The sequence below is a fragment of the Patella vulgata genome, chromosome 7 (assembly GCF_932274485.2).
Source record: "Patella vulgata chromosome 7, xgPatVulg1.2, whole genome shotgun sequence".
In the NCBI taxonomy this organism is placed as follows: Eukaryota; Metazoa; Mollusca; class Gastropoda; family Patellidae; genus Patella; species Patella vulgata.
In genome coordinates this window covers 59,808,078-59,829,717 of record NC_065885.2, presented here as the reverse complement: position 1 = coordinate 59,829,717, position 21,640 = coordinate 59,808,078, and the positions used below count along the sequence as shown (strand labels likewise).

The 21,640-nt window shown below is 35.1% G+C and overlaps 1 protein-coding gene across 2 annotated transcripts in view; it reads left to right on the top strand.

Annotated features, from left to right (window-relative positions):
* The window catches only part of LOC126827525 (prickle-like protein 2), a 119,289-nt gene that overhangs the window by 54,088 nt on the left and 43,561 nt on the right, over nt 1–21,640 (top strand). Inside the window, exon 1 of one of the 2 annotated variants that reach the window (XM_050556969.2) lies at nt 8,272–8,345. The exons of the other annotated variant lie outside the window; for it this stretch is intronic. The gene's annotated coding sequence lies outside the window, so the exon portion shown is untranslated. Of the gene's footprint in view, nt 1–8,271; nt 8,346–21,640 lie in introns of those variants that run through there. 2 annotated transcript variants of the gene reach the window in all.

Sequence of the window (21,640 nt, the reverse complement as noted above, 5' to 3'; positions counted from 1 at the left end):
ATTATTATGCCTATTTATCTCATCTATAACCATGTTTTGGGGTTTGGATGGCCGAATGGTTAATGTGTTCACGCTGTATCATAAGGTCTGTCAAGGAGTCAATTGGCGTGGTTACGATTCCCCGGTTGTACGTGACAAGGAGTAGGGTCACCTGTCCAACCTCGTTAATTTTTATCTGGGTCCTCTGGTTTCCTTCCACTGCTAAAGACCCCTACACGCAAGAGAATTATTGAAATAAAATTGAACTATATGTTAGTCTCAAAATGACCTTCTTTGTGTCAAGTGGACAATAAACCCAATTTCTCTCCCTCCCTCCCTCTCTCTCCCTCCTCTCTCTCTCTCTCTCTCTCTCTCTCTCTCTATCTCTCTCTCTCTCTCTCTCTGTTTACATTACCACATTTAAGGGTGCTAGGAATCTAGGAACGGTTCTGTTGGACGTTTAATGTAAGACAATTTCTTGAATTTTATCGCAGCCAGGAAAGGTTTGAGAATTGAACGTGACCAATGGAAACACAGCTTACTTATCTCATCTAACACTCAATTAATGGCTACTGACCAAATTATAACCATGAACACACTGTTTTCACTTGTCATGACCATTTTATTGGGTGCTGCACTGGTCTCCACAGTTTTTACACACATATTTCCAAAAGCAGAAATATTGAAAACATACAAAACATTATTTAATATAAGCATGTCCCTGTATTATTGTATTGGGTGGCATGCTGTTTCCCTGTATTATTGTATTGGGTGGCATGCTGTTTCCCTGGGAATTTAGACCTATAACATGTGTTATACATGTGATATATATATATAAGTATTTAATTAATTGATTATAAACATGGAGATTAACTAATCATCTATAGTTTATAAATACCAGATTAATAAAGATTCCTGTGATTATGTAGAAACTTGGGAGATACAAGAACTGACTCTTTGTAAATATAACGGTTCAGTTTCATGTTCTAGTTATTTGTCTCAAACTCACGGATTTTCCCTAGGTCTTTCAATATCCTCCCACTGCTAAAAAAAAAAACAACAAAAAACAAACCTAGGTGGCAAGCAAATGATTGAAATAAAATACAGCCATATGTTAGTTCTGAAATGATCTGGTTTGTTTAGAGTGGATGTTAAACTCTCTCTCTCTCTGTCTCTCTCTCTGAGGATCCAACTAGCGTAGTTTTGAATCCCCGGTTGTACGTGACAAGGAGTAGGGTCGCCTGTCCAACCTCATGGGTTTTCTCCGGGTCCTCCGGTTTCCTCCCACTGCTAAAGACCCCTACGTGCAAGCGAATTATTGAAATAAAATTAAACCATATGTTAGTCCCAAAATGACCTAGTTTGTGTCGAGTGGATGTTAAACCCTATTTCTCTCTCTCTCTCTCTCTGAGGATCTCCTGGTTAATGAGCAAGCGCCTCTACCCACTGAGCCACAGTTGCTCTGAAGAAAAGATTATAAATTTTGTAGAATAAAAAACTTGATTAAAAGATTTTATAACTTTGGTAAATAGCGTGATTCAATCCGTCTAATGAGTTGTCTGTAGTTAAACACGGAAATGAGAGCTGTAATAATTTAATGTAATAAGTCTATACATTTTCCTCGGGTCTATTTTAGATTTTATTAATCAATGTACTTGATTCTGAGTCTAAACTCCCATAACCTACACACAGCTGTGACTGTCACTTCCAATTTAAACCAAGCTTCAGGTTTTCAGAAATATGTATTTTTAAAAAAATATAAATCTTGAATTAACTGAGCAATCATCAAGACAGGCGGAACTTTTGGAGATAATTTTTTTTGAAGACCAAGGTAATGGTTGATTTGTATGGGAAATTAGTAGAACATTGTACAGTACATTAATCTTTTTTAAAAAAAGAACAGATAGGATACAACAAGTATGAAAATACATAGGATAGGAAGTAAGTTATAAATTCTAAATGAAATGAGGTTTAACGTCCCACTGTTCTGCTCCGAACTGGGCTAATGAAGACGGGCATATGCCATACAGTGTGCTATGAGGGGAATTTTACCCGGGCAGCGGCACTATGGCCAACTCTTATAACGAATTCCAACTGCCAAGGGATCTTTTACGTGCATGCCAATGTGTACATGGGACCTCGGTTTTTCGTCCCATCTGAATGACTAGACAGCTGTCCTTGTCAGGCCCTCCGTCCTGCACCACTGACAAGGAGAAACCATGTCCATGTTGGAGAACTCAAACATTTTTTGAACATTAGGATTCAAATTAAAACAAGAATCTTAAAAATTAATAGGAAATCTAATAGGAAAATATATTTTAATGAACACTTGTTTGTAGCTTCTTGCTTTAAATAAATTTACGATAATCTATAATTCTGTCATGCAAAATGAAACTGACTTGTATTACAGTTTCCCATTTTAAAGATATTTGCATCTCATACAGTCCCCTATGCCTGTAATTAATGCCAAAAAAAATGAGAAACTCTCAGATCTGCTAGCATTTTATGGAAAGTTAAGAATATTAAAATTAGCATTTGGTCTTAGTTTCTTGCTTTAAATAAATTCACGATAATGTAAACTTCTAGATCTTTCATGCAAATTGAAACTGAATTGGTTTTGACTCTAGTGTATTAAAGATATTCCAGATATTTGCATCTCGGACATGTTGGTACAATAACCAGATTTCTGTCTCTAAACAAATATTCTTCACGCTCTATAAATATCTGTTCACCCATGGTGCCAAATAAATTCTCATGCCTGCAAACTCTGTATCTCCTTTACAATCTTGTACCCAACTCATGAGTTCATTGTTGATATTGAAAACAAAGCAATATCCTATTGGCTCTTCAGGTTATTATCCCCACTTTCAACTAACGCCATACTTTTCATTCCTTCAGTCGTTTTCTTTCGTCTGTTTTACGATGAAATCATCCGATGGCCATGTTTGATTTGTCGGAGTAATGAATATACATGAACAACATTCTGTGATATCGTAATAATATTACCCACAATACTCCCCCTTTTTTTCAAAATAATACTTTAGCATCCATATTTGCCTCCCTTTTCAACGAACTTCTGATGACTAATTTGGTTATTGGCCATTATGTAATGATGTGTTTCTTCAATTTTGACATTTTCTTTGAACCTAATCTAAAGGACTCCTCTTCATTATGAAAATTGTTATTTTGACAACTTTCGAAAATGGTTTTGAGTGGATGAAAGGAATTCAAGTGGAACCAAAGCTCTCATTTTCATAAATCATCGTCCTTGGGAATTGTATAAAACTAAAAGCCATGTTTCAGTTATTGCTAATTTTATAAATGCTTGAATCATTTTCCTCCAAATGAAAAATGTCTATAATTAGCTCAAATATGTCACAGAATTTAAGATAGAAATTTGTGATTTTATTTGTCTGCTGTGCTTGAAAAAAAAAAATGTATCCAGAATGATTCATATTCGTAGAATTTTAGACCATGTTAAAATCAGATATTAGATTTATTCAAGGGTAGATAGTGATTGTCCTCCTCAAAATGTTCCTTGAATTGGGAATTTTGGCAATTAACTGAGAATAACACAAAATATATTGCTGAAGTTGGGAGTTAAATCATAACCCAGCAACAGTGTCACTGTGACAAGCCAGTGGCATATTGAAGGGGTGGGGCAGTAACCCGTCACCAACCCCACCTTTGGGCCCTTGGAAATGTTTTTTTTTTCACCTACCCACCACCAGAAACTGTCCACCACTAACAAGAGAAAACCCTGCTAGATAGTCCAAGCCAATGCAGGGATTGAATTCATGACCTTTATCTGTGTGTAGATTTCATCATTTGAAATATTATACAAAAACACAATATTATATGAAAAACAATCACTGAGTTTATTTCACACTACATTTCAACAAGTTCCTCTTGTCGCAATTGACAGTAATAACAGTGATTGTTTTCCATATAAATTTGTGTTTTTATATTATATGTTCAGTTACTAAATGCCATATAAGTATTTCATTTGAAATATTAACACTGTTACTATTCTCTTAATGTTATCTTTAAATGTTTTTGTTTTTTTATCATTTCAGGTAAGTGAATATGGCTCGTATAATAAATAGTGTACTTATATAGTGAAGCACAAGGTAAACTGTTCATCTTTAACCAACACTTTAGAAGCAAGTGCTGAAATTTTGTGACTGCCCCTTAAACATACGTTCTAAAGAATTATAAGCAATAGATAAGGCACCCCCCCCCCCCCCAAAAAAATAAAAAATTATGCATTAAACAAATGATTTAATTTTTTTGATTTTCTGCCCCTCTCACCCCCAATCCTTTACTTTTCAGAAATACAGCATACACTTTTGTTATAAGGAATTGATAATGCAACAACCTCCCCCCCCCCCCCACCCCCCCACCCCCCCAAAAAAAAAAAAAAAATTAAACAAATGATTTAATTCTGATTTTGTGCCCTTCTCCCCCCAATCCTCTACATGTACTTTTCAGAAATACAGCATACCCTTCTGTAGTAGGAAAATAGACCATTCCATTTTATGTAGACCATCTAAGAAAAAAAAATAAAATTACCAATTGCACACCCCTCCATATTGTTTGATATATGATATTTTTGATATGCTGATGCGTCCCATTCTTAAAAACATTACACAAAATATACCCAGGATAACATCTGTCTTCCAACCTGGACGGATCAAATTTAAAAGCAGTTAATCTGTTTCAAAAAACATGAATGACAAAAGGTGATTTGCAATCTAAAATTGATGGCGAATGTTTGCTTTATGTTGAGCTGTGATTATTTTTCTTAGATAATGGAGTCCTTCCGTTCCTAGAAATTAAACAAGCAATCTTTTTATATGAAGTATTTAAGATGCAATTCAGTTTGAAATAGCTATTCAAGAGTTTAACATCCGAACCGGTTTAAGATAGTTATTGAAGTGTTCAACAATTTGAAATAGATATTCAAGAGTTTAAGATCCGATCCAGTTTGAAATAGCTATTGAAGTATTTAAGATGTGATCCAGTTTGAAATAGTTGTTTAAGATGCAATGCAATTTGAAATAGTTATTGAAGTATTTAAGATGCGATCCAATTTGAAATACCAGTAGTTAGTGAAGTGTTTAAGATACGATCCATTTTGTAATAGAAGAGGCTGAAATTGATAACTAATTTAAATCATGTATCGTGCCTCTGAATTTAAATGAAAACACAATTATTTAGAAACATTTATTTTAAGAAGAAAGTCGAAAAGTACTGTAATAACTAAATGTGTTCTGATGGTTTATAGACCGTCAATTTAAAACAGACTGGTTTTCTTTAAGAACTACTGATCACAATTTTTAGTATAACAGTAGCCACACGTTAAAGATCCCCTGATAGTTGGAAATGGAGATAAGAGTTGGCTGTGGGGCAAAATGTCCGTCATAGTTTTTGAGATATCTTCAAAATTTCAATCAGTCGGTGTTTGGTGTGCTGTAGTTACTTTTATGTTAAATCCTGATAAGACTACAATGACATTTAAAATAATTCCGCTTGATTGGTTTATCTAGGATATCGCGAAATGGCCGATTATGAAAACTGGGGAATACCGTCAGTCAGATTAACGGGGATAATTCAATTTATTGTACATTCTATTAACATTGACGCAACCCGGGAGTATTTCTACGTATATGTAAACCAAGATAAATTGATTATCCGTCGCCATAGATTTATTTAAAGCGTCACCAAAATTAAGGAGAATCATTGAAAGGTTTGTATAAAAGGTTTGTAAAAAGCAAGGACAGAGCTATGGGAGACCTTGACATGATCCATCGACACCCATCAAATATTTTCTCTCAGAATTGTTACCCTACTGTCTTTCCCCTGTACAGTTTATCCTAGATGTAAAATAGGTATTCATTAGATCTGTGGCTCCAACGTTTTTCAACTTGTAGACTCCTCGGAACATTTTACAGAACACCAAGTCTCTTCACCCCCCCCCCCCCCCCCCCCCCCCCCCCCCCCCGTGCATGTAAAAAAAACCTAGACAGTTGAAACAAACTAGGTCATTTCGGGACTAACATGGTTCAATTTTACTTCAATAATTTGCTTGTGGATAGGGGTTGTTAGCAGTGGGAGAAAACTGAAGGACCGAGAAAAACCCATGAGGTGGCGACCCTACTCCTTGTCACATACATGTACATGTGTACAGGTGGGGAATCAAACTCAATGACAGACCTTGTAGTTTCACGCTCTAGCTCTCCTTCCTCCCCGGGGGATTGGATGGTCGAATGGTTACCATGTGCGTGCTGTATCATAAGGTCTGTCATTGAGTCAACTGGCGTGGTTACGATTCGAATCCCCGGTTGTGCGTGACAAGGAGTAGGATCGCCTGTCCAACCTCGTGGGTTTTCTCCGGGTCCTCCGGTTTCCTCCCACTGCTAAAGACCCCTATGTGCAAGCGAATTATTGAAATCAAATTAAACTATATGTTAGTCCCAAAATGACCTAGTTTGTGTCGAGTGGACGTTCAACCCCCATTTCTCTTTCTCTCCTTCCTCCCCCCCCCCCCAATTGAAATAACAATTACCATGTGTTAGTCTCAAAATAACCAAACTATTATGTAGATGAAACATTAAACCCCATTCCATTCCATTTAAGTTCTTGAATTTTGGACGATTTTACGAATGTATCTCCGTGACTTTAAGTCAATAAATACTGCCACTAATTATATCCAGGTATTTTAATATGTAAAGAAATGATAATAAACAAACTTATCAAAACAACTTATTATTTAACTATATATAAATAATATGAGTTATGATAATCCCTTCACATGAATTAATATTGAAGCTATTAGAGATGGTAGATCTGAATTCAATTACTGGTTAATGTAGTCAGATGTCTGGATAAGCCAAAAATAAAGTCATACACTCAGTTACATGTATAACAGTACTCAATTTCTAATGAAGTTTTTAAAAAATGTTTAATCTTCCAAGTAAATCGGTTCAGTTATTGCCATGGAAACTAGAGTGCATAAATACATGTATATAAGATTATACATGTAGGTGGCAATGTCTTCCTTGACCATTTCTTATTTATATATTGTCTGTTAATGATAGTTCATCCAGATTTTCCGACGTGGTTCCCCCTTGTCAGTGATGCAAGGAAAGTTGTCTAGTCCTTCGGATGAGACGAAAAACTGAGGTCCCGTGTATACATTGGAATGCACGTAAAAGATCCCTTGGCAGTTGGACGTCGATATAAGAGTAGGCGATAGTGCCGCTGCTCGGGCAAAATTTCCCTCATTGCACACTGTATGGCGTATGCCCCTCTTCATTAGCCCAGTATAGGAGCAGAACAGTAGGACGTTAAACCCAATTTCATGGTTTCGATTCTCCAGTTGTACGTGACAAGGAGTAGGGTTGCCTGTCCAACTTCGTGGGTTTTCTCCGGGCCCTCCGGTTTCCTCCCACTGCTAAAGACACCTACGCGCAAGTGAATTGTTGAAATAAAATTAAAACCATATGTTAGTCCCGAAGTGACCTAGTTTGTGTCGAGTTGACGTTAGAACCCATTTCTCTCTCTCTCTTTAAGAAGAGGCACTGGTATGTGAGTCAAGGGTGATAGATATGAGGACGCGGGTAGAATGGATTAATACACTTTATTGAACACGCTGTACCCAGACTAAACACATGGCAATTTATTTTAAAATAAAAGAGCATTTGTTAGGTTTGAAACTTGTTTTAAAAAATAGCTAGCTTAGCTATTTAACAGTTTTAGATTAATAGATGTTTCTAAAAATATCCCGAGTTCTCAATGTCGGTATTAATCTATACAATCGTTTTAAAAAACACCAACGATTTTCGCGATTTATCTGTTTTCCAACTGGCCAAATGCTTCGATAACATCCCATTTATCTTGTCGTGTTACCTTATTAATCGTGGATACGGTGATAACGAGAATTTTTATAAGTCAAAAATAAACAAGTTTTCTACAACTGATGTTTGATAAGTTTGTTAACGTGTTAAAAAATCGCGGGAGAGATACATGAATTAAATATAATTCTGGTTGAGAAGTATCGACAAGGGAAAAATTTACTGGGGGAAATATCCTTGCTCACACAAATTATTGGTTAAATTAAGTGTCGGAATGTGGGTTTTAAGTTAGTTATCTGTTTTTATTGATTGGCTTAAAACTGATATTGGCCACTAATTATTCGCAGCAAATTTATTGCTGATGTGTTCGCTCGCTGAAGGGTACTTACAAGCAGAAGTTGCGTAACATTCAGTAGAAAGTTTTAAGAGCTTCAGAAGTTGTTATGACTTGTTAAAAGATTGTAGGATTTGACAGAGTGCGATGATTTGTAATTTTGAAGTAGTGCCCTGGTAAGTGGATATGATTTGCTTATTCTACATTCTGAAGTAGCCTCTTTCTATTTTCAATACGTAAGTCTTACTTTTTTTAACATCTTCATATCATAAACTAAAAAAAAATAAACCTTTTTGATATGGGTTAAAAATAAAATTGGCGATTTTGTAACTTAAGTATTCATTTAATATTCTAATACGTTTGTTGTTTATTGTTTGGAATGTCTGTGTGCACGTAAAAGATCCCTTGACAGTTGGAATTCGATATAAGAGTAGGCTGTAGTGCTGCTGTCTGGCAAAATTTCCCTCACAGCACACTGTATGCCTGTCTTCATTAGCCCAGTTCTGAGCAGAATAGTAGGATGTTAAACCCCATTTCTTTTCATTTCATTGTGGTGTCTGTATATTGTGCCCTGTCCATAGGTTTGGCTTGTGTAATTGTTCATGTGCCGTGCAGTCCTCTTGCACTTACTATAACCTTAAGAAAAAAAATAAAAACAACTAGACCTCTTCAAGTTCTGTGAAAGTTGTTGATTTGTATGATTTCTATATTTTAATTGGTTTCAAGAGATGACAATCAGTTGATAGATAAAACCAAGATATAACTGATTTTGTCTTCTACTGTGGACAAAAAAAGGAAGTTAAGAATTTAAATAAATTTTAAGAATGCCAGGTTCCCACTGTTTTGTGATGCATTATGATAGGATTGTTTCTATTGAGTCCAAGATTTGCTACGTGCAGATATGTCTGGATACAGTCAACACGATTGCTACGATTGACCTGAATATATGATAAGACCTGATAGAATCACCATGATTACTCCACGATTTCAAAACAAAAATTCAGTCATCTTATTCACAAAAACTTAAATTAAAATATTTTAAGAATTCAGGCCTTTCATTGGCTTAGAGGTAAAATTTTTACTAGGATTTTAAATTTCAAGCAATGAAATTCTTGCATTCTTAAAATATTTCAATATGAGATTTCATGAAATAGCCCCCAGTATAGTTAATTGGCAATCTGTATATATTTAGCTTTCGAGTATCAGTTTAGTTAAATGGCATGTACCATGGCTGAATGGTTAGCATGTGCGCGCTGTATCATAAGATCTGTCATTGAATCAACTGGCTGGTTTCGATTCCCCGGTTGTATGTAACAAGGAGTAGGGTTGCCTATCCAACCTCATGGGTTTTCTTTGGGTCCTCTGGTTTACTCCCACTGCTAAAACAACCCCCCTACACGCAAGCGAATTATTGAAATAAAATTGAACCATGTTTTAGTCCCGAAATGACCAAGTTTGTGTCGAGTGGACATTAAACACCCCCCCTCTCTCTCTCTCTCTCTCTCTCTCTTCCTCTCATCTAACAGTAATCTTTCATTCTAAACATTTAAATTTTATCAGCTTTTAAAACATGTGTAAAACGTATAAATGTTGTAAAATAAGAAATAACCAATCCCTTGTACTATTTTAACGTTTTTTATGCTAGTTTAATGAAAGGCTTTTACAGGTTAATTTAGACTGGTCTGTCTCTGTCATAAATAAAAGGGTTATTTGAGTACAGGTTGATAGATAAAACCTTAGTTGTGGTCAGGGTTTGGGTTGGTTTTTACTCCGTTGTAATGAAATAACTTCAAAGCATTCAAGTGTTGGTTTATTTTTTTTTAGAGCTTTGTGTTGAATGCTATCTGTACTATGATGACCACTTTGTAATTGGATTTAGAAAGAGGTATTATGCGAGAGCTAAATTTGCCTATTTTCAGGGCATTTTTTAGGTTTTATAATTGGATTAAAGTAAATGGTATTTTGACATGGCTTAAAATTTGGGGAGAGTCATATTTTCAAGCAAATTGGGGTGAATTGTTTCAATGGTATTTAGTTGGGGGTGGTCGGATAATCTGACGCACTGAGTTATATAAACAAAGCGACAAATGGTGAGGGTTCAGGTGTCATGGGTTCGATCCAGAGGTTTGTATGTGACAAGGCTATGAGTCACCTGCATAATATTGTAGGTTTTCCCTCCTAAGGAGTAAGGCCGGCTTCATTAGCCCAGTCGGAGCAGAACAGTAGGACGTTAAACCTCATTTCATTTCATTTCATAAGGAGTAAGGGTCGCCTGCCCAACCCCATGGGTTTTCTCCTGTTTTCCCCATACAAACAACACATGTTAGTCCCAACTAAGAACTTAAATAAAAGATGACATAAGTTTCTATTTTTGTAAGGAAGAATGAATTTAATACTATAATGTCAACAAGCTTAATGTGAATAAGCTTACTGTAATATATTTATTTGGTTGAACAAAATGTCAACCTCCTGTAGTTTTAAAAATACAAACAGCAACTTAATTCATAAAAATCTTCCCAGGTAGCGATGGAGCAGGCTAGTACAAATTTTATGAAGATTTTTATGAGTCTTTTCTCACAACCAGATGACAAATAGTGATATGATACATAGAAATTAAAGGTTAATTGTCATCTAAGCAAGAGAGACAGTGAGAGAGAGAAATTGATTTTAACGTCCACTCGACACAGACTAGGTCATTTTGGGACTAACATATGGTTTAATTTTATTTCAATAATTTGCTAGCGTGTAGGGGTCTTTAGCAGTGGGAGGAAACCGGAGGACCTGGAGAAAACCCACGAGGTTGGACAAGCGACCCTACTCCTTGTCACGTACAACCGAGGATTCAAAACCATGGCAGTTGACTCAATGACAGGCCTTATGATACAGCGCGCACGTGCTAACCATTCGGCCATCCAACCTCCCCCTTCTATAAGAATAGGACGGTAAAACTTAAACATACATTATGCAAGAGCTAAATCTTCCTATTGTAAGTCTTTCTTTAGGCCTGAAATGTTATCTGAATTATTAATTAGACATTAATTAACTTACCAAGACCATAATCAACTCTCAATGGCATCGGTAGCCTGCAATGTTTATTGGATTAGGTTCCGATTTCCTGTTCGACTTCCATTCATAATTTAATCATGATTTTATTGTAATGACTTTAGTAATGATGATCGAGGCTAGGCCGAAAATTCAATCGCTAAAACCTCAGTTCAGAGTGGATCAATTTGACTGAAATTTTCAGCAAATTCCCTTTACATTATCTAGTTTTTAACTATTATAGTGAGAACGGCTAGCTCTTTATCTAATCTCTCATAATGTATCTTTAAATAGCTGATATTATATTTTAAATGTTATTGTCTAACATAACATACAACTCTATGTACTTGTATCAGCCAGTATCATTTTTAGACTGGAACATGTGTACATGTATTTATGTAGGATTTTTTAACCTGAATGCAGGTTTCAGTTTCATGTCATACAGAAATGTTTATATATTAAAACCATTCAGCATGTATAAAAAGAAGAAATATTAAGATATATTTGTTCCTGTCTGAATTCAAAATAACTTTGTAAACATTATCTATTACATAATCGCTCACCGTCATGTAGGCTGACAAATCTGCCAAAATCATCAAATTCAAAAACCATAAACAGCTTAAGATAATATTGGAAACATAATACGATCGTCTATTGTATAATTGTGTCTTCATTATCTTTAGTGTTATTCTCTTTTTTGACAAGCGGGTTGAGTGTCCAAATAGTTTAACTGATCATAAAGACAGAAAGAAATGGGGTTTAACGTCCACTCGACTCAAACCAGGCCTTTTCGGGACTAACACATGGTTCAATTTTATTTCAATAATTCGTTTATGCGTAGGGGTCTTTAGCAGTGGAAGTAAACTGGAGGACCCGGAGAAATCCCATGAGGTTGGACAGGCGACCCTACTCCTTGTCACGTACAACTGGGGAATCGAAACCCCGCCAGTTGACTCAATGACAGACCTTATGATACAGCGCACACATACTAAATATTCGGCCATCCAACCCCCCCTAACTGATCATAATGTCTGTCATTGAGTCAAATGGCGTGCTTTGATTCCTTGCTTGTATGTGACAAGGAGTAGGTCCACCTATCCAACTTTGTGGGTTTTCTCTGGGTCCTCCCGTTTCCTCCCACTACTGAAGACTCCTACACACAAGAAGATTATTTAAATAAAATTGAGCCATATGTTGGTCCCGAAATGACGTAGTTTGTATTTAGTGGATGTTAAACCCTATCTCTCCAACTTCGTGGGTTTCCTCTGGGTCCTCGAGTTTCCTCCAACTATTAAAGACTCCTACTGAAATAAAATTGAGCCATATGATAATCCTGAAATGATGTAGTTTTTCTGTAGGGGACATTACCTCTCTCTTTCTCTCTCTCTCTTGACATAAGGATTAATAAATTCAAGTTTTTACATCCAAATATGTTGCTTCAGAATTGTAGTACATGTATAACTGAACTTTAGAAGATCGAAAAGATGGTTCTCTAGTTCTTGTTCCTTGGTTAAAATTGTATTGCGTTTAAATTAGTGAATTAATAGCAAAACTCACAAAAAAGAATTTTTCTCTCTGTTTCCAATTTGAAATGATAAGATTTTAGTAAGACGTGTGACGATTACACATCTGAAATAACTTGCAAACCAAGAAAAAATAGGGATGTTCTTAACTTCTTTTGCCGTTTTCAATCTTTGAAATGATAACTTTTGGTTAGACTCGTGAATTTGAATAAAAATGAAGCCAGACGCAAGAGAGGGAGAAAGTTATTTTGGCAATTTATCAATGTTTTTTTTTTTCATATGTCTCATTAGTTGCGTCTGTGTTTATTTGAATAGCTTCTCTGATGTTGTATACATAAACAAAAACCCAAATCCTTCGTCATATTGCAAAATATTATCGAATTCTCGATTCTTACTTTACCTCGAGTTTTCTACCTATCTTTTAAGGTATCATCAATAGAGGGTATTATATCTATGGGTATTTAAGCATTAACAATATTATTATCCTAACCCACGACTTATCAAAACAAATATTTGCATACGTCTGCGGATTTATTTACATCGGGATAATAGTAAATCTCTTGTTTTTGTAGTTGCCGTCGGAAACAGATTTTTTTTTTTTGTTAAGCTGTCGTCGGAAACTGAATTTTATTATTTTTTCGTATTTATTAAAGAAAAGGGTACAAGAAAAACATAGCAAAATTTATTAAAGAGAAAGTTGCAAGAAAAAACAGCAAAATTTATTAAAAGAAATGTACAACGAAAAACAGCAAAATTCATTAAAGAAAAAAACCATAGGAAATTATTATTAAACGAATGATCACTAGTTTGCAGGTTAGGGTTTGAGGGTTTGCGTCGAATTGTCTAACATGCACTTTAGAGCATATGGTCTGTCATTGAGTTCAGTTGTGTCGTTTTTATTCCCAGCTCGTATGTGACGAGGATTAGGGTTTTCTTGGGGTCCTCTGGTTTCCTCCCACTGCTAAAGACCTCTACATGCAGAGCAAATTATTGAAATAGATTGAACCATATGTAAGTCCCTAAATATTCTAATCTGTCGCTGTTAAACCACATTTCTCTTTTTCTTTCATAAATATCGAGCTAATCATAATGATCATCTGACTGTCTGTTTATTAGCAAAATGATTTAGTAAAATAAAATGAAATGGGGTTTAACATCCTACTGTTCTGCTCCTAACTGGGCTAATGAAGACGGGCATACGCCATACAGTGTCCTATGAGGGAAATTTTGCCTGGGCAGCGTCACTATGGCCTACTTTTATATTGAATTCCAACTGCCAAGGGATCTTTTACGTGCATGCCAATATACACACCTCGGTTTTTGTCCCATCCGAACAACTAGACAGCTGTCCTTGTCAGGCCCTCCCAAAAAAAAAAGAAGATTTTGTAATGAGATGTGATTAAAATGTGGCTGCAGAATTTGTCTGTTTTCAAAAAATCCAGTTGTTTCTTATCTATGTATGTTTTATTTGTAAGCACAAATCGACCTCCACCAGGATTCTATCTTGTCTTATTCCATTTAAACACCTAAGTTACGGGTGGCCTACCGATTACTATTCCAACAATTTTTGACACCTTGTTTTTTTTTCCTGTTGATAAACTCCACCAGTCACTGGGATCCAGCAGGGAACACACGCCACTTTTTACAAATTTCTTGCCGCTATCAAAACTTGGGCTAATTTTAACTAGAGTAAAAGGAGTACAGGATGATAGCCGTGGTCTGTTTATAAAAGGTATACTGTAACTAATGAGTGAATAAGTAAGTTGGCCCTCAGCAGGTTAGAAATAATAATGGCTAACTATTTTAAAAACCCTCCGAATCCAACAGATGTCCATCGGCTGTTTTCTCTATAAGCACTCGGCACGTGCCAATGGTTGTTAAAAACAACATGATAGTCAACATAATATAGGTAGCTTCCTATTCTCTATAGCTCTGCCAAAAGATCTAGGATTTTTGAAAATTGAATCCAAATTTTTGAAGAGGTTATGGTTATATAACATTTAAAAATGAGTCTATTTTTTGGTGTGGGTTCAGTTTTTAGAGAGTTGAATGTAAACATGCAGTGGTAAATTCAAAATCAAAACCTGTCAATTTATTAATTATAGAGGAGTTGGAAAAAGCAAATCAAAACTTTATATAATGGTTTCAAAAAGTGAAATGTTTTTGTATGGTTCTGTCATTAATGGGGAGGTTCTGTCTACCGGTAAGCGGGGGGTTGCAGTGGCTTTGTAAGGCACTGGCTCCTTAACCAGGAGTTCTCAGGTTTGCTCCTGGTTTTGGCGGAAAAAGTTCCATAGGACTTTAAAGTCAGTTTTCTCCCTGTCTAGTCATTCAGATGGGATTAGAAACTTGAGGTTCCGTCTATACATTTGCTGTAGAACCACTCTGTGTGCAAAATTTCCCTCTATTTCATTTCTCGATTCCCCGGTTGTACGTGACAAGAAGTAGGGTCGTCTGTCCAACCTCATGGGTGTTCTCCGGTTTCCTCCCACTGCTAAAGACTCCTACGTGCAAGCGAATTATTGAAATAAATTGAACCATGTGTTAGTCCCAAATGATCTAGTTTGTGTCGAGTGGACATCAAACCCCATTTCTCTCTCTCTCCCTCTATTTCATATCAATGCTGTCATTAGAGATACCTTTAATGAAGTTTTATAAACATGTCTAGCAAAAATTCCACCCGAGATTGACAGGGAGTGATGTTTATGATAGCTGTGTACATTTATATTATGACAATATCCTCACTCACTTCAAATGTTTATAAACTTTATTAAATTTAAAATGTAATGTATTTCCTGTTGAAAATTTTGGATAATGATGTAAGCTGGGTGGGCTATTTTGAAGATGGTTTTTATGCATCATTTAAAAATGTTCAAATGCTGTAGTGATTTTAAAAAAATACCAACAAGATCTCCATCATAGTGTTTATAAAAAAAACACCCAAGCCCACAATGACTAGCGCTTCAACACAAAACATACCAATCCTTATATTACTAATATTTCTCAGAAAAAAAACCCAACAACCTCCAAATGCTCAAATACTAGTGATTCGTAAAAAAAAAAATAAAACTTCAAATTGTGTACAAAAAACACAACTCTTCCAAATCCTCAAATACATTCTAGTGATCCAAATAAAACCAAAACAACCCCAAATCGAAAAATACTAGTGCATTAAAAAAACAAACTCCAAATCTTTAAATACTAGTGTTTCAAAGTGTAATTGGATATACAATATGGTCAAATGTTGTTATGTGTAAATTGAAAAGAACTGGTCAGATATGACTTGATACTTTAACAAAGTAGGGATATCAGCCAACTGAGTGCTAATGTAATGACTCAAATACTATAGTATTTCGAAAAAAACCAACTTCCAAATCTTTAAATATTAGTGTTTGAAGCGTAAATCCATATATAATGGTCTAATTTAGTTGTATAATGTATGTAAAGTGAAAAAAACTGGTCAAATATGACCAACGGAAAGGCCTGGTAACTTTAAACAAATTAGGGATATCAGTCAACCAAGTGCTAATAACATTTGAAGGTATACTCTAGATATTATTAAACAATTAGTTGATAATTGAAACCAGGGATTTTATTGGTTGATTAACGATATACTTGGCTTATGTTGAACCAGTCCCATCAGGTGCTCTCTAACAGTGGCTAATGTCGAATCCAATCTAAAGCCCTCACATTACAACTGTCAGTTAAATTAGATCAGAGAGCTTCTTCCACTCCCACGGTTCAATCTCTCTCTCTCTGGCTAGGTAACTTTTTTCTTATGATGCAGATATAGTATCGCTTGGTTGTTACAAATCACAGATACGATTATAACAAATGTCAACTTGTTGTTTTTTCTCATGTGTAAAAAAAAAAGCTCCTTATAACATGTGAGCTTCTCCCACAAAAACCAGGCTCTATGTCATTTTTATAAAAAAAAAAAAAAAAATAGATCGAGCTGGCAGCATATTTGAATAGTCCACAACCTAAGTTTTCCAAAAAAGCAATTCTTTATAAATTTGTTGTATCATCTGGAGTTGAGTTCGGCTCATTCACAGTGACAAGAAGGCATACAGTTTATGCTTTATGAAGTTGTGCGACAAGCGCCTGGTTTCGTGGGAGAGGGTCACAAATAGAGTGTTTTGTTGGTTGTTGGAAAACACAGAAATGCTTATAACAAATGTTATGCTCATGTATATAAAAACTTCTTCAAAAATAGATTGGTTTGGTTGTCGTATTCGGATGTGACCCAAAAATAGAATAGCAATTGGTAGTGTGTGTAAAAAGATCCCTTGGCAGTTGAAATAAGTTGAATGCAAATTGATAGTGCACATAAAAGATTCCTTGGTGGTTGGAATTAGAAGAAGAATAGGCAAACTTATCCTGCAAACTTATAGACAAAGTAACCATAGAAATGAAAAAAACCAAAAAAACTTTTTATCTAAAAATGATCATAGTAGATTTTGTCCTAATATCTGCGTTTACTTGCATGCCAAAGTGTGCACCATGGCTCCCAGAATATTTCTACCTTAGTTCGCACTGTATTTGTAAGAATAAGATAAAAAGCTTAGTAATTTTGTACGCTTTAACTAGTCTAATGATCCCTGAGTAGTTAAAATTCAATAAATCAATTGCTTTCTGGAAAATTTGTTTAAAAAATAAAAATTAGCTGCAAGAATACAGAATAAAAGTTATCTGCTTTCCATATTGCACAGGAATAAAAAATTATCTGCAAGATTGCACAAAAAGTAAAAACTATCTTTAGATAATCAAAAAATGAGTAAAATATTGTTTTGTCGAGACATCACAGCCATTATATATTACATTTAATCTGTTTGTCTAGGAGTTATAAAGGATCCAGCCATAACATGGCTGCCGTCAATAAACATGTGTTTTAAATGGTTCCAAGTTCTTTTATGATATAATTCACTTCTCTAAGACAATTACCAGACACCGCTTTTATACCCTGGATATCGTTTACACCTTTAATAAAAACGATTGCAAAAAAAATTCCTACCTTAATTGAAAAATTACCTGAAAAAAGTCTTTCGGTAAAGAGTCGTAAATCGGGTGATTACGTTAATGTGTGTTATGATATCTTTGATTGGCTGCTTTTTCTTGCGATTAGACAAAAGGTAGAGTAATGGTGTTCAGCTTGAGTGATGAATGTTAACATGCTACAGGAAATGTTCGACTTTAGTTTCTAAATCCAAACAAATGTATTCTAATTCAGAAGGTAATATCAGTGAAGCTTTGTAAAGACGATAAGGGCTAGTTATCAGATTAGAAATGGAATGAAATGAAATGGGGTTTAACGTCCTACTGTTCTGCTCCGAACTGGGCTAATGAAGACGGGCATACACCATACAGTGTGCTATGAGGGAAATTTTGCCCGGGCAGTGGCACTATGGCCAACTCTTATATCGAATTCCAACTGCCAAGGGATCTTTTACGTGCATGCCAATGTATACTCGGTTATTCGTATCATCCGAATGACTAGACAACTATCCTCATCAAGCACTCCGTCCTGGTTACATGGGGGGTCAACGGAATCAACGAGACTACTGTCAGATAGATAGATACACTGTAGTCATTTCGGGACTAACATATTGTACAATTGTTACACAGGATATCCACAGAGAAAACAAGACTACTATGTCTGATAGATATTGGTGATAAAGAACTAGCTTAAATTGGAAGGAGAAATGGAGATTTAATGTCTACTTGAAACAAACTAGGTCATTTCAGGACTAAAATCAGTAATTCGCTGGCACGTCTATAGTGGTCCTTGAATAATGGGAGGTTCCAGTGAAGTTTATTTTAAATTGGAAGTAGAAGTGGAGATTTAATGTTTACTTGACACAAATTGTTCGGGACTAAAATCAATATATAGGAGTCTTTGACAGTGGGAAGAAACTGGAGAAAACTCACTAGATTGGGCATGTGACCCTACACCTTGTCACGTACAAGCTGGGAATCAATCATGTCACTTAACCCGATTACAGACCTTAGGATCTAAAGTGCACGCATTATTGCAAATCGATCAAGAAAATAGCTCTAAGTAAGCCCCTCTGCTGTTTTTTTTTATTATGGTATTTATAAGTTGGCTAGGTTGACCAGCCTCCTGTTGAGAAGGGGAATGTACAGTGATAAAATTTGTAAATCAATGATAAGTAGAGTACTGGATGAACCAAAAACATGGACTTGTTGTTTTCTATCAGACAGATCTAATTTCACATAAATTTCTTTCCTTATCCAGTCTTTAAAACCCCATTCCATTTGGTTAAAAAAAAGACTGGATGACCTTTCACCTAAAACTGTAACTTTAATGGCTTTAGTTCATTATTATTAAAGGGACATTTAGTAAGATTTAGATAAAGAGCAAGCGTTCTCACTATAATATTTCAAAAATAGATAATGCACAATGAATATATTGAAAATTTCATTCAAATTACTTTACTTTGAGCTTACGTTACCAATAGTTGTAGTTTTGACAAGATGTGTCCATTGATCGTAACCACCGAACTGTTCATTCGAGTCTTAGCGTCGCTTCTCCATTTTTAAATTAAATCATTAAATGGCCGAACCATTCAAATCTACTTAAAATCGAAGCCATCAAGAGTTGATTATGGTCTTCTCATGTTAATAAATGTCTAATTAATAATTTATATAATATTTAAGGCCTAAAGAAAGACCTGCAACAGGCAGAGTGAGCTCTTACATAATGCCTGTTTAAGTCTTTTGAAACTAGAAGACAACTGTGTGGGGATTTGGAGGCGAATTTCAACAAAACAGAATCATTGCAACATTTCCAAATTTCTGAGATTAAGGGGAGAACAAAAGACCTGGGGATCTCTCACACATAAACCTGTAAATTTAGTGACCCAAGCTCATAATTATTAAGTCCTTTGGCAAATGTTCAACAAAAATTTCAACATTTGCATGTCACTGCAACATTGTCCAAATTTCTGAGACCGTGAGGGAGAGAAAAAAAAATATGGAATTTGCAGTATTCATTGTGGCTATCTCCTCGTCCATATTCTGACAAAGGATATTAAACGAGTTTATCTGTCCAGTGGGAGTCGACTAATTGACTTGTGATCATTGTCGCGTATAATTGCATTTGCATGGAATTCGTGTTTAAGCGTTGTTACCATTTAGAAGAATGACCTTTTACAGACCTCCCTGCTAATCCCAGTACGACGGTGGGCCATTTTGACATTTTTAACAAGGAAGAACTCAAAATATGTGGAATTTTTAAAGAAATTGTTTTCATCTCTTTCTGCCCAGGCAACCTAATTATGCAAGTTAAAAAAGAAATATCTGAAATGTCAACAGAGAGGACGTACAGATCCATCCACCATTTCGTTTTAAACTGAAAGTCATAACATTTTAAAATATCTTTTTTTAAAAAAAAATGGGTGGTGTTTTTTTGTTTTTTCTTTTAAAAAAGGGGATCTGTTTTTTCTCGAGTTAAACTTTCTAGAAATGAGGAGTTTTTAGCGAGCTGTGAGAAAATTCACACAGAATCTGGTGGACATTAACCATATGTATAGAAATACCTACAAATAAATTCCAACGGGTCAGTACTTCAAGGTGGCATTCGCAAAAATCTATCAATCGTTGCTTGATGGAAATTGCTAGTGAGAAAGATTAATCATACCCTGCCACATGCACTAGACCTATTGCTGCTAATAGCAAGCCATGCAATGCAATGAGGCACAGGTGACAGACATAGTCAGACACATTTCCTATGGTGCTTGTAATTAATTCAGATACAGACTTCTCTTTTAGCCCTGTTTTTAAAGGTATTTTTAATACAAGTCCAGACATAAAGTAAATATTGTAAAGTACTTTCAAAGCAACATAAACATTGTACAAAGTGCACATAATAAAGAAATGAAACAGGAAGATGTTATAGCTTGTGAATGTAATGTATACTAGGAGGTAGAGGATGAAATTCGTTGTCTAACATCCTGTAAAAAAACATACAAAAAGAAGATAATATTTTAAACTATCCTAAGTAAAGTTCTCTTTGTGACGCCATACCTATCATACTTCTCTACTCTCGTCTCATGTCACTTTCCCAATCATACAATGCAGCACATATATTCATTAATTCATATACATATCTTTATTGTTTTCATGTTGTAACCTTTACTTGAAGAATAAATAAAATATCAAGAACCAACTTGCAATGAATTGAACAATTCACAACAATTGATACTGAACAGAAATGTAGAACTATTAAAATGATTAGGAGCTTTCATATACCAATAATTTATGTTATATTAACTATATCACTGTCGACCTATAACTATGTTTGTATGTTATATTAACTACATCACTGTGTTCCTATAACTATGTTTGTATGTTATATTAACTACATCACTGTGTACCTATAACTATGTTTGTATGTTATATTAACTACATGGTATATCACTGTGTACCTATAACTATGTTTGTATGTATTAACTATATCACTGTGTACCTATAACTATGTCTGTATGTTATATTAACTACATCACTGTGTACCTATAACTATGTTTGTATGTTATATTAACTACATGGTATATCACTGTGTACCTATAACTATGTTTGTATGTATTAACTATATCACTGTGTACCTATAACTATGTTTGTATGTTATATTAACTACATGGTATATCACTGTGTACCTATAACTATGTTTGTATGTATTAACTGTATCACTGTGTACCTATAACTATGTTTGTATGTTATATTAACTACATCACTGTGTACCTATAATTATGTTTGAATGTTTGGTTCATGTACAGTTTATTATTCATGTATGCGAGCATATAGCCTTGTAAGTTGTTTTTATATAATATGCTTTCTTCATCTCCTTCATTTAGAAAGCAATCTGAAAATTGTAGATTTCTTGCGGC